The 12,968-nt window shown below is 34.8% G+C and overlaps 1 protein-coding gene across 4 annotated transcripts in view; it reads right to left on the bottom strand.

Annotated features, from left to right (window-relative positions):
- The window catches only part of PRKG1 (protein kinase cGMP-dependent 1), a 1,179,828-nt gene that overhangs the window by 32,017 nt on the left and 1,134,843 nt on the right, over nucleotides 1-12,968 (bottom strand). The window lies entirely within an intron of this gene.

The raw sequence follows: 12,968 nt of genomic DNA on the forward strand, positions 1-12,968 counted from the left end.
AAATTGAGGATTACCAGATAGGTTAACATCTTGCTTCAGCCCACAGAACTGTCAAGTGGTACAATTGTGTTTGTGTTCAGGTCTTGTTGGCCCATTCTATTTCCATTATTTGCTGTTGGCCATCAACTGAATAAAAAACAAATTAAAAGCACAGTGACTGATGCTTTACAAATGAGAATTTAATGGAACTGGCTAACTCACAGACTGTGAGAAAAGCTGAACCATGGATTATTTATTACCTTTAAGCTTCATTCATGCTAGACATGTGGTTTGAGAAACCAGCCAAATGCTCGCTGTCATTTTTTGAGGCATTTTTGGAGACCTCAGTGTGTTATCAGAGATCTGGGCATCTTAGTGCATGAATCCAACAAGGAGAAGCCAAGGGAGGTGAGGGTTAACAGGGGTGGGAGGTGAGAAAGGTTGTGATAACAGCTGGTGGGTGGCAGATGTCTGTTGCCAATGGAAGGTAGGTAGAAATTCAGAGGTCACTGGGAGTCAGTCTTATTGATTGCCAATGTAGTAAGTACTGATTACAAAAAGTTCACAAAATGTATAGCCTATCTATTAAGGGCTTCTGTTTTATCTTTGCTTGAGTGGAGACAGCCCTAGAGCTAGAACCACTGTTTAACTCTGTAAGTACCTCACTTGTTCCTTAGTGCATAACACTTAGAATGTCTACTTCCATTTTAAACTGGAATGCCACAGACTCACGGGACCCAAGATCCTCCCAGAAAAGTCAGAGGGCTGGGGACCACTGGTGTGAGCTAACTCAACAAAGATAATTGGTTATGCTGAAGGTATCTGAAAATCCAAGTACCATATTTATGAAACATCTCCTGACAAGCTGCTGACTAAAGATCATTTAAGAATGCTCAACTATCAGATTTGCTATCCCAAATTTCTGGAGTGTGCTTCTCTCTACTCTGGTTTAGTTCTTAACCAGATTCACAGAATTAGGCAAAAGGCTCATAATAAAACTTTCACAGACAAGTAAACCAATAAGCTATCAGATTTTCTACTCATGTATAAGCTCTAGGTTGTTTTGCCTCCATCATTTTCCAATATTCTTCTTTTGCCAGAAAATTCTTTATGGTCCTATTAGATAATAGCCTCAAACTCTGTGTTCAGGAAACAGCTTAATCAGTTCAGTTCTGTAGTAGCTGACTACAGGAACACAGCAGAAGCAAGGTATAAGGTAGCCATAAAATTATCACAGTATTCAAGAAAAAGGCATGAAGTAGCTGTACATTAACCCCCCTGAAACCATATGGAACTAGATTTAAAATTATTCATGTAGAAAATAAAAACATTTAGCATAAAGCAAATTTTAGCATAAGAAAGTATGAACCTGAAAGGGTTAATCTTTAGGGATAAAAAATAAGTTAATAGTTGCCTGACGTTGGGGTGGGAATGGAAAGTCTTTGCAAATAAGCACAATGGTTATTACTGGAGAGAGAGAAATGTTCTAAAACTGGGTTGCAGTGATAGCTGTACAATGTTATGGTATATAAATTACACCTCACGGGGGCATAAGTATGGTTCACCATATACAAAGTGATCAATGTAGTACACAATATTAATAAAAGAAAGTATAAAAATGTATGATGTTAACAGATGCAGAAAAAAGCACTTGATAAGATACAACATCCATTTATTACTAAAACACTCAGCAAAATAGGTATTTAAGGAAAGTACCTCAACATAATAAAGGCCATATATGACAAACCATCAGCCAATATCACAACTCGATGGTGAAAAAGTGAAAAGAAAGCTTTTTGTCTAAGATTAGGAAAAAGGCAAAGATGCCCCCTCTCCCTACTCTTATTCAACATAATTCTGGAAGTCCTAGCCAGAGCAATAAGGCAAGAGAAAAAAAGAAAAGGCATCTAAATTGAGAATGAAGAAGTAAAAGTGTCATTTTTTGCTGATGATGATTCTGTACACAAAAAAACTTTAAAGACCTCACCAAAAAACTATTAGAAACAATAAACAAATACAGTAAAGTTTCAGGATACAAAATCAATGTACAAAAATCCACTGCTTCCCCATATACTAACAACCAAACTTCAGAAAAGAAATAAAAAAAAAAACAATTACTTTTATAATTGTAATCAAAAGAATAAAATACAAAGGAATAAACTTAATAAAGGATGTGAAAGACCTATGTACTGAAAACTACAAAGAATTATTAAATGGATATGCCACAACAAAATGGAAAGATATTCATGTTCACGGATTAGAAGAATCAACATAGTTAACATGGCCATATTACCCAAAGCAATGTACAGATTTAGTACAATACCCAACAAAATCTCAATATCATATTTTAAGGAAAACAAAAAAATTATCAGATTTGTATGGAACTACAAAAGACCCTGAATAGCCAAAGCAATCCTGAGAAAAAAAGAATGAAGCTGGAGGTATCATACTATCTGACTTCAAATTATACTATGGAACTATGATAACCAAAGCAGCATGGTATTGGCAGAAAAATACACACACAGATCAATGGAACAGAATTGAGATCCTAGAAATTAAAACCACATGTATGTGGGCAGATAGTTTTTGACAGTGGAGCCAAAAACATACAATGGAGAAAAGAAAGCCTTTTCAATAAATGGTGCTGGGTAGTTTTTGCCCATGTTCAAAAATTAATTCAAAATAGATAAAAGACCTAAAACTAAGATCTGAAATAATAAATTACATAGAAGAAAACATAGGTACTTGTCTTATGAACTTTGATTGTAAAGAACATTTTATGAATTTGACCCCAAAGGTGAGGAAAGTAAGGGCAAAAATATATGAATGGGACTATATCAAACTAAAAAAGCTTCTGCACAGCAAAAGAAACAACCAACAAAACAAAAAGCCAAGCAGCAGAATGGGAGATGATATTTGCAAACAACAGCTCCAACAGAAGGTTAATATCCAAAATATATAAAGAACTCATAAAACACAACACCAAACAAACTATTCAATTAAAAATGGGCAGAGGACCTGAAGAGTCACTTCTCCCAAGAAGACATACAAATGGCAGGACATATATGAAAAGATTTTCAACTTTACTATCTATTAGGGAAATGCAAGTCAAAACCAAATGAGACATCATGTCACACCTGTTAGAATGGCTATTATCAACAATAACAAGTGTTGGAGAGGTTGTGAAGGAAAGGAAACCCTCATTTACTGCTGGTAGAAAACAGTCTGGCAGTTCCTCAAAAAATTAAAACAGAGTAACCATATGACCCAGCATCCCTCTCCTAGGTATCTACCTGAAAAACTCAAAAACATTTATTCACAAAGATATATTCACCCCTGTGTTTATTGCAGCAGTGGCCAAGCCATGGAGCCAGCCAAAGCGTCCTTTGATAGAGGATTGGATAAAGAAGATGTAGTGCATGTACACAATGGAATACTGCTCAACCCTAAGAAAAGATGAAATACTGCCATTTGTGACAACACAAATAGACTTTAAGAATATTATGCTAAGTGGAATAAGTCAGAAAAAGCTAGGAGCCATATAATTTTACTCATATGTGGGATATAAAACTGAAACTCATAGGTACATACAGCAGTGTGGTGGTTACCAGAGGGAAGGGGGTAGGCAGAGAGGGAGTGGGTACAGGGGCCTAATATATGGTGTTGGGAGATAATATATGGTGTTGGGAGATGGTTTGACTTTGGATCGTGGGCACACGATCCAATGTACGGATCTAGTATCATGGAAATGTACACTTGAAACCTATATGATCCTAATAACCAATGTCACATCAATAAATTTAATAAAAAATTTTTAAAATAATTATATCTCAGCAAAGCTTTTAAAGAAATTTTTTAAAAGAGGAAAATACCAAGAAATACATTGACATTTTCTAGTTCTTGTCTTTATTGATTGTGAGGTATATTTTTAATTTACCAGTACATTTTAAGGAATTAAATGTTAGAAAAGCATTTCCTTCTATGCTTATCTCTACCCCTTTAATAAAAAATCCTCAATTAGTCAAGACTATATTTATTTCTTTTTTTTTAAGATTTATTTATTTTAGACAGGGGAAGGGAGGGAAAGAGAGAGGGAGAGAAACTTCAATACATGGTTGTCTCTCATGTGCTCCCTACTGGGGACCTGGCCCACAACCCAGGCATGTGCCCTGACTGGGAACTGAAACAGTGAACCTTTGATTCACAGGCTGGCACTCGATCCACTGAGCCACACCAGCTAGAGCAAGCCTGTATTTCTATTGTACCGGTACTCTATTAACATTTTTATGAACAAATTTATCTCTTTTTTCACAATTACTTATCTACTTGTTACATATGCAAAGTTCTAAATTAAAAAATGTGCTCACATCCAAAAAAGAAAAACAGGATCATGGGTCAATTTAAGCAAAATGTATATAATTACCACAAAATTCTTTAAAATTATCTAGTCAAAATAATAGATATCTGTTAGGAAATGCCTTTTAATATTTTAATAATGTACATACTGCAATCATATACAAGTTTATGTAATTTTCTCAGTCCTCATATTTTTTGTTATAAAATGGTAATAAAATCACCATATCTTATATACATAGATATTGTATGTGAAAATACTTTGAAAATTTAAAAGTGCTACACAAGAATTATTATCATTACTACTACGACTTCTAAGATATGCGGGGATGCTAATTAAGATGGGTACATGTAAATAGTATTTTACCATAAAATTCACAAGTATGTTTTTAAATTTATTATTACAACCAACTTAAGTGGAGCTGACTATATTCATGAAAGAAAACAAAATTTTTCAAGTGCACAGAAAGCTCCTCTTCTACAAATTAGCCTTAAAGTGCATTCCTCAACATTTTATAACTAAAAAATTGCTAATTCTTATATGAGAATTACTTTATCCTGTGTAGTGGTACTATAAATTTTAGGCAAGCATCACTATAGTTTTAGAAAAACTCCTGTTTTCAATTAGTTGTTAAAATCTCCTCTCTCACTAATTGCCCACAAGTTCACTGTCCATGTCCCCTGCACATGAACATCACACATTTTCTTTTCCTTGGTCCATGTCTAAACAAGAATAACACAGCATCTGGTTTGTCCCATAGGACACACAAGGGAAGCGAGCCTGGGGATCGTGTCATAGCCTGTGGGACATGTGTCCAGTGACACACAATGCGAAGGACGGACTCTGAGTTTAACAGAGATGTCAGATCTGGGAAGCTTCTCAGCCACAACACATAAAAGGTATGGCGCTGTTGTGAAATACTATGGCAAAGACTTTATGTATAAATCTTATTTTATTAATAACCACTAAGATATATGGTATACAATTTATAGAACAAAGGAACATAAAAACGTAGCTTATTTTAATTATGTCTAGTCTTCCTTTTTTTTCTGTTCTCTTCTTTTTATCCTTGCTTTTCTCCCACCTTTACCTCAGCCCCTCAGCAAAAATATTGAAAAGCTCATTTGCTTTATAAATTGCCTTCAGACTTAAAATTTAGTTCTACAGCTAGTGACAAGAAATATTAGAAATGTCTATATTATTAAATTCAAATTTCTCAAAAAATAAGTACAGCTATTTTTATAGTGGAAGTAGTTTTTAATTTTTTTCGAAGGATATTTAGCTTTCAGTTTTGAGAAAGATCAGGAAAAAATCTTTACACCTTTCTATTTTTCCTTATAACATGAAGTCACTTGCAAATCTAAAAACACTTGTGATCTCCCTTAATGAGAAATTAGCAAATCATTCATGTTGACTCAAAAGGCTACCAACAATGACTCACTGTGTTCACTGAAAAGTGCAGTTTAAACATACCATTTCCCTTTCCCACAGCACCTGTATTAAACAAATATTATTTCATTTTGTAGTGATTATTAAAATTGATATTTATATTGCATTACCTGAAATACACTTTAAATTATTTTCCTTAATCAAATAATCACTTATTTTTCCTATCCAAGATTTTACTTCTATGAATAATCTTATACATTTGAAAATGCTACATTAAACAGTTTTAAAACTTTCTTACACATTTCTAATTTGATGGCTTGAATATTTCATATAATTCAACTTACTCTAACAAAGCACAATTATAATCTAAAACTTCACATGGATGGAGTTGAGTATTATAAGCTGACATTTCAATTTCTTTCATTTATTGACTGCGAAGGTTTAAAATGTGTTGCATGAAAGATAGGGTCACAAATTGCAAAACTCAACTCTTAGAGGTAATCCTATTAACTCATAAAAGGATTTGCCTTCTAGCCATACTTTTGAGATGTAGGGTGTAAATAACTTCATGTTTTTTTTTAAAAACTGTTACATACTGGAATAATTTTAACCAAATGGCTCACAGTCAGATCTTAATGTGATAATATATCCTATACTGAAACTTTACCCTTTCTGATATTAAAAAAATACTTTTTCTTCCTTGCTGTCTTTATAATTCAGAATTTTCACAAGAGTCTGTACAAATATAAATGTATTTCAAATGTACAATAGTTAAACCAGTTCAACACATATTAACAGGTTTTTGCATATGGCTGGAAATGGGACTACGAGCCAAGCTATCTGGCCCACAAAAACCTCCTGATCTCATAGTTCGATGTTCAAGCTAATACTATGTGGTTAATGTCAATGGCAATGGAGAATAGTAATATGAGGAACAGAGTATGAAGTAGTAATAAATTAAATGTATATACTTGGTGAGCCACCTTGAGACATATAGAAAGATATTTTCTATATTTATGTCCAGAAAGCAAAGTCATTCTATTTAAAAGCACATGGTCAGTTCAACATTACTGACATACGCAAGGGGGCTGTTTTTCCTTCTCATGGAAGGAATCTCTCTTTGAAAGCGTTTACATAAAATTCTCAGGGATGTGGAATACATCTTGGCACAAAGTAAACTACCTTATTCAGAAGAGAAGTGATGATGTTTTCCTCTGAGAGCAGTGCCACCTAAAAATAGCCTGTCAAGTCACCTGACAGTGCATTCTTTTATCTCGTGGGTGGAAGTTTAGGGCTGAATCTGTGTTTATACGCTTTCACCCCTTGACCTAATGTCCCAAAATACCTAATGTTCCCAAATACCTAATACCTTAAAGTCTAATCTCCTTTAAGAATATAATAGTTATACTCTCGCAATTGCTATCTAATGCTATTTCTCACTGCGCCACCACACAAGTTCTACTCTGGTCAGGCCACCTGCTTTGGCGTCCTGTGACAACATGTGGCCTTTTGTGTTGTAATCCTTTCCTGGAATGGCCTTTCCCCATCTGTTTACTTAAATCCTAACCTATTCTCTCAACCCTGGCTGGAGCCCTGTGTCTTCTCAGGGCCTTCTTTATTCTACCGTCTCCAAATGCCCTCTCTCCTATGGAATGCCAAGAATTCATCTGCATAATTTAGAACTTGACATAATACTAATTAATGTCATTTGCTATTTTTCATATATGTTGATTCTATCTTCTTCTTTAGAGAAGACAGACAATCCTTGAGGGCAGGAATCATATCTGATGTTTCTACTATCTGGCAAAAAACAGGGAATTTCTTAATAATTAAATTGTTGCAGAATGTGATGAGTCTATAAATTCACTTGGGTAAAAAAATCAAATTATTACAGAAAACAAAAAGGTACATATGATCAAATGCTAACTCTTGACGTGCTTTAATGCAAGTTATCATAAGCCTTGGAAAGACATGTCTAGTGACTTCTGGGTTTACATCAATCTTTCTAGAATAACACGCAAGTTTGGAGGAGGAACTGTTAACATTTTACTTTACTGAAGGCCACTGACTCCAAGCACTTTTAATGAAAAATACTCATTTTAGCAGATAGCTAGTATATAAAATTCTTATAATTTCAAAAGGTGTGTAAAAAAGAGTTCTATTTGTCAACAAGTAATTAAATGTTTACAAATAAAAGTGTACAAAAGAAAAATATATTGTACTGTACCAAGATTAATGAAGGCATATCTTACATTACATTGGCATATGTCAAAGTAGAGGTTGACTTTACTGTCTGTGATTTCTACCTAGAAACTGTCATGTGGTTAGATATTGTAGGAGTTCCATTTATTTTTTTGTGACTACACTTATTATGCCCAATTACCATTTATTGGATTGGATTTTCATTAGCTATTTAAATGATGTATTTGTTTAGAAATCAATACCATTTATTACGGTTAATAATTTGTGTCAGTTTTCTTTTAAGAGTAAACATAAACTGGGGGTGGCATATTTAATAATAAACCCAGTAGAGAAAAGGCTGTGTTAAATTGAGGCAAACTTTGAGTTTTCAACCAGTGCTGAGTCCTTACTCACTTTGGTTACAGAGGACACAGCCTCCAGGCAGCAGGGTCTCCCCAGGCACCCTCTTCAGTGGAAGTCACCTCGGAGCACATAGGGCAATGCTGCCCAGAGATCCCTGAGCTATTCTGTTTCACTGTCCTGTGGCTTGGCAGGAAGAAGCTCTTGAAACGTTTTCATCTTACATGGGGTTTCCCTTTGGAGTTAAGCTGTCCACCTTTCATAATCATGAAACAAAACTCTTGTTGATTGAGCAAAGGGTTTATCACTTAATTTCTTGCTTAATCATCTCTTAGGCTCTATCTTTTTTTTTCCGTCGGTTTTCATAGCCCTCTGGGCCTGCTTGCCTGTGATGGACAGTTCCAAGGAAGCTGGCAAAAATGCAATGGGCACTCAGTGGATGCCTGTATCTACAACACACAGCCCCTGTGACACAAATGACTGAGTGTGGCATGCTTCCCGCAACCTGCATATTGCCCCCTCTGGGCAATCTGACTGTGGGAATGCAGCCCAGAAGGAATGAGAGATTTTAGAGGGCTGCGTAGAAACTGGATATGATTCAGCAGTCTGCACTGAAAGTAGTTTCCCATTGAGAGGTTAAGAGGTGGGCTTTATAATTTACAAGAGAAATGGATAAGTAAGAGCAGATTATTTGAGGTACACAAAGGTTCAGTGTGAGGAAAATTGAAAATTGTTTCTCATCTCTACTCGTGACAGATCAGAAAGTGAGGAGCTTTAGTGGTTTGAAGACCTCAGGTTCTTCCTTACACTGGGCGGATGCTTGTATTCTCAGAGCTTAGCCTAGCAATGGGAAGAAAAAGAATATAAGTATTCCATTCCCCTCCTTTTCTTTCGTGATAGCTGAAAATTATTAATAAAGATAGCTACATTAGCATATTTTAATATTAATAATTATTATGTCAACATTGACAATTCCTACTGACCTATGACATGTGAGGTACCATTTTGGGGGATTTAACTCATACAGTCTTTGCAGCACTGTGAAACACACACCCTGTTGTTAGCCATATCATTTTACAGATGAGGAAACTGAGTCTCAGAAGGCATAAGTAAATGACTAAGCATACATAGCTGGTAAGATCTGGATCCACAAAGTCTAAGTTCAGTGCTCTAGCTCTTAACTGTCACATTATACTGATTTTTTGTTCCATAGGCAATAAGAGCAGCAAAGATTCAGGGAAGGAAAAGCCTCTGAAGGTTTGATAGAAGAAAAGATGAATAACATAATCATAGTATTTATACTGGGTTTATGTCTAATTTAGGTTCTTAAATTCTATAAGATTTTTTTACAACAAAGGTGTACCTGTGATAATGAAATAACATTTGTTTGATTTCATGGTGGTGGATGTTGGTGGTGGTGATAGGAATTTACATATTTTTAGAAGCCAGGTAATAGGAAAAACTCTTAGTTAAAAAATCAGGACTTCTGAGCAATAACAACAGCTCTTTCAATGGCTGCATGTTCCTAGGTCATGTATATGTTTTATTCTTGGCTTTTTTCCTATGAAATATAGATCGTGTCCCATGTTCTCCTCTCAGGACAGTTCTCCAGGCAAAATTGTGTACTGGGTGTGAAAGCAATTTGAAAGTATAGAGCAGGGTTCAAATGAAAGGCTCAATCATTTTAGTTAGGAAGAAATATCCATTTATTAAAAATTATCATTAAAATCAGTTTATTAATAAATTATCTTGCAGTGGTTTCATTTTATAATTATGTCTTCCATTCTTTGTTCCTATATCTTATCCAAGTATATTGTACTTTTATAGAGAGTAGTGAGTTGCTGGATAAATAGATTTAACATCTACTATTTAAAACAACCACTACACAGTACTGGTCAGGTTAAAAAGTTTGAGTTTTGCAAATCTATTCTAAAAAGCCAGCTGCTCTCTGACAAGAGCAAAAGTAGAGTAAATTAGGAATGTGACCATAATGCAATGAGACTAATTTTTCCTTGTGATTCATAAAATTAATCTTTGTATTTTACAGTCATATCTTAGATATGAAGAGGTTTACCTAGATGTCTTTAATTAGTAAATCATATATAAAATGAAAACTGAGTTACTTTGCTGAGAATGTTATTATAAACAAAATGTGGCTTTCTGAAACATATGCTGTAAACAGGTAGCACTGAGTGAATTAGAAATTCTATTCAAAATAAAAAAACATGGGCAGAAAATATGGTATATGCCAGAAAACAGAAAAGAAAGCAGTAATAATGACTTCAAAGGTAATGGTTATGAACAGGATGTATCTGATATTAAGCTAGTTAAAACCAGTTATGCTAAATGTATTATGAAATAGACTAAATAGCTTAAAAGCAGAATTTCCATTTATATAATATGTTTACTTTAAGTTTCTGATCTCATCATTGAACAAATCCCTAAGTTTGTACCAGAATTATGTTCACATCTCTAGAAATTGGCAATAAACTATTTAGCAATACTCCTGGTTGAAAAATACTTTTGCATCTAAATTCACTTACATTGACCTAAATGGTAAAACTTAAGAAATGCTAAGAAGTCTTTGAGGGATATATCATTATGCAACATAGCACGAACATAGCTGTATGTTAAATGATGAAAACGATAATAAAACTATACTCCTTAGTTCTAACAGGACATGGGTTCAAAAATTCAAATTCTTAATTCTTCATACTCATTTCAAGAATTTATCATCTTATAATCCACTCCTGGAAAACATTTATTTAAAATACTATTATAAAACTAAAGTAGAACTTCTGGTGTTTTTTGCAGAACCATTTATGTCAAAAACATTACTGCTGAACTAAGGACTGGCAGGTTCAAGGTATCAGTATTACATACTTGGTATTAACATGCTCAGTGCTGCGTACACATATGTGAAAGGAGTCCATGTGAATGTCCTATGGCTTAAAATAGCACTCTGCAATATTGATAAAATTACATTGCATGAATTGAAAAATTCTGTAGTCACAACAGAAGTAGTCTGTGCCCAGACCCTCCCCCTAACTGGCAACAGTGTGGGTACACTGGTGGTGAACACAGGCCACCACTGTCGTCGTGGTGACTCACTATGTGCTATGACAACCGTATGTGTAACGACAGCCAAAGTGTTGAGGCCAGACTCCCAATTCTAGAATCATTGAATGTATGTAAAAATTAACAACCACAAAGGACTTTTGTTTATACCCAGTAATTATCAGGCAGTTAGTAAGTGGTAAGAACTGGGAGCATTGGATTCTAGGGGAATAGTGATCAGTTAAATGGCTGGTCCACACTGAATAGTGAGGAAAATGCGGGTATTCTGATTATCCCATGGTGAGTTTGGAGAAATGCAAGATTTCACAAGAAAACCTCACCTCAGAGGTTAAGGACATGTCTCTCTTCCTCTAATGTACCTAATGATCCACTATGGATTTATTACCCATCAATGTATCTAAAGTTTTTGCAAACTGGGCTATACCTTTAACATATATTCATTCTTGAGGTCATGGTTTACATAAGTCTATAAACGTCTGTGTAAAAGTAAAATATAATATCCAAGAGAGGAAACTTATGCTGAACTACCTTTGACTATCTCTCCTGGGATGGACATTATGCATAGATATGTATATACTCAAACATGCAACCACAAAACACATACACACACATATATTTTCTATTTCAGCTGTATTACTTTTTGAATATCTACATTGAACCCTCCCTAATTCTGTCACTAGTTGCTTATGCCTCCTCATAAACTTTTAAGGAAATTTTCTAAAATTTTTACATTATCAGCTTGGCATTTAATTGTTCTGCTTGAAGTGGTCTTGGTATCTGTGAGCAATTATCAATATTTCAAAAATCCTAAGAAAATTCCTCTGCTGTATTTCATAAAATGTCTCACTGGTAACTTGAAGGTTCCCAACTTGAAGTTCTCAGACCTCTAAGAGTCCACAAAGTTGTAATGTTGATTTTTTTTTGTCACCTAAAACAGCAATTTTATTGTCCATAGAGCTTAAAAAATATTTAGGAAACTAAAATAGTCCCAAAATCAGTCTCTAAGCAATTCTGTCTTTTCCACTGCTTCATTCAGAGCAGGGTTTAGAAACATACACCTACGTCAATAAACACACCAGACAATACATGCTTCAGGGCAAAGAGCTCTTCTCTTGTCCTGTTCATACATACCAACATCCCTCATCCCACCCCACCCTGTGCAAAGCTATTTAGGTATAAAACTGTTAATAAATCTTCATCCACTATATGAACAGTTACCACAAAATTAAATTTTTTCAGAAATAAATCTAAGACTACATTAATCGGCAGGACTCAGAAAAGCAGGAGGTTCTTCTAGGCCTTTACTTGATTTTTACTTCTTTAACTAAAAATGCTTCGATCCTCAGAGGCACACAGTGAAGTCAGAGGTCACATCAGATGTAGTACTCCTATGATACTTCCAACCAGTGTTAAGGGACATGTAATGCAAACTCTGTTGAAACACATTACGGCTCTAACCCTTCTTTGTAATATTTAAGTAAATAACATCTTTTTCAAACCCGTCAAAGTCAGAAGTCCCAATTGCTATTCAAATGCACAAATATCAAAAATAGCACCGGGTCAAATATACTCTTATGGAAGGGGATTTCTCTGGCCCCCAGGTGGCAACAGTAACTGTTTACTCCAG

The sequence above is a fragment of the Phyllostomus hastatus genome, unplaced genomic scaffold (genome assembly GCF_019186645.2).
Source record: "Phyllostomus hastatus isolate PE091 unplaced genomic scaffold, TTU_PhHast_1.1 phas_scaffold_1066, whole genome shotgun sequence".
Classification (NCBI taxonomy): domain Eukaryota; kingdom Metazoa; phylum Chordata; class Mammalia; order Chiroptera; family Phyllostomidae; genus Phyllostomus; species Phyllostomus hastatus.